Source organism: Macrotis lagotis, chromosome 1 (genome assembly GCF_037893015.1).
Source record: "Macrotis lagotis isolate mMagLag1 chromosome 1, bilby.v1.9.chrom.fasta, whole genome shotgun sequence".
Lineage (NCBI taxonomy): Eukaryota > Metazoa > Chordata > Mammalia > Peramelemorphia > Peramelidae > Macrotis > Macrotis lagotis.
The window spans coordinates 612,109,527-612,111,496 of record NC_133658.1 but is presented as its reverse complement, the minus strand read 5'-3'; positions in this window follow the sequence as shown (position 1 = coordinate 612,111,496).

The window sequence follows — 1,970 nt, the reverse complement described above, 5'->3', positions numbered from 1 at the left end:
TGAGAAAATAGAGATTTATTTTTTAAGAAATATCAAGCTAGGGGGCGGCTAGGTGGTGTAGTGGATAAAGCACCAGCCTTGGAGTCAGGAGTACCTGGGTTCAAATCCAGTCTCAGCTGTGTGGCCTTGGGCAAGCCACTTAACCCCATTTGCCTTGAAAAAACCTAAAAAAAAATCAAACTTATCCAATAGCAGTTAGGTAGATAAGAGCTCCAGGCCTGGAATCCAAAAGACCTGAGTTCAAATCTAGCCTCAGACACTTACTGAGCAAGTCACTTAACCCCCTCTTTTCTTATTTGTAAAATAAGGATAAAGTTAGTACCTAATTCCCAGGGCTAAATGTGAGGATCAAATGAAATAATATTTGTAAAGGAAGGGCTTAACACAATGTCTGCCATGAAGCAAATACACTTGTGTAAATATTAGCAAGATGATGATATTGATGATGATGATGGTGGTGGTGGTGGTGGTGGTGGTGGTGGTGATGGTAATAATGTGGGTCACTAGATGGCAGTGTATAAAGTCCCATGACCACTTCCTTATCTCAGCTACTTTCTACCTGTGTGACCTTGGGAAGGTCACTTAACCCCTATTGCCTCAGTTTTCTTATCTGTAAAATGAGCTGGATAAGGAAATGGCAAACCACTCCAGTATTTTTGCCAAGAAAACCCCAAATGCAGTCATAGAGACTGAAACAGCTGAAATAACTGAAACAACAACATAATGATGATGATGATGATGGAGTGAGGGCAAGAAATTTCCTTAAACATCTTGCTTTGCTTCCCATATTTAGAATCCCAAATTGTATCCAATATATACAGTTCTGCTTTCAGCTATTAATTCTATTATATGAAGAGCTCTCACATTTAGGGCAATTAAAGCTTGTATTCCCGTCTGTCCTTCTTTTCCCTCTCTAAAGAATATAGAATGGCTCCCACCCCTAGGTTCAAAATGGATACAAGCTTCTCATAGCCTCAGATTTATTCAGCCTTTTTGATTGTGAAATTAAGGGAAAAATTGAGTCTGAACTAAAGGGATGACTTGTCAAGGGAAAAGGATGTTAAAGTAAGACAAGATCAGCTTTGTGAGTTCATGAATAAAATGGAAGGAAAGGTTTGATTCTAAGGCTGTAATATGGACTTTCACTATGAGAAAGGGAAGATAATATGATAAAAGCAAACTCCTTTACCTTCATGAAACTCCATTCCCTCTTAAAAAAAAACAAAACCAAAAAATAATTTGTTGGGGCAACTAGGTGGTGCAGTGGATAGAGCACCAGCCCTGGAGTCAGGAGTACCTGAGTTCAAATGTGACCTCAGACTCTTAATAATTACCTAGCTGTGTAGCCTTGGGCAAGTCACTTAACTCCATTTGCTTTCCAAAAAAAAACTAAAAAAAAATTTTTCAAAAAATACTTTGTTTCAACGGGCATAAAAGAGTGCTTGACCTGGAGTCAGAAAAACCTGAGTTCAAATTTGACCTCAACTAGTATGTGTCCCTGAGGAAGGTACTTAGCCTCAGTCTGCCTCAGTTTCCAAATCTATAAAATGGGTATAATAATAATAGCCGGGGTTGATGTGATGATCAAATAAGATGACATTTGTAAAGCACTTTGCAAACCTTAAAGTGTTATATTAATGTTAGCCATTATTTTTTTCAAAATATCTAGAGATTCTGTGAGAAAAGACAACATTGAGAAATGAAGAGAAAAGATAGTGTTTATACTATTCATACTACTTATATTGGTGTCTTACATATAATAATTATTGTCAATAGTAACTATTGAGAACATTTAAACTATCTCTTTGTTCTCTTAAACCATTTGTCAAATTGAATTCTTATCATTTAGCTAAATCCCATCTCTCCTGTGAAGTTTTTCACGACTTAATCTAGTTCTATCTCCTCCAAATTCAAATAAAAGTTATAAAAACAACTACTTAATTCAATTTAATTATATAGAGTACTGTAAC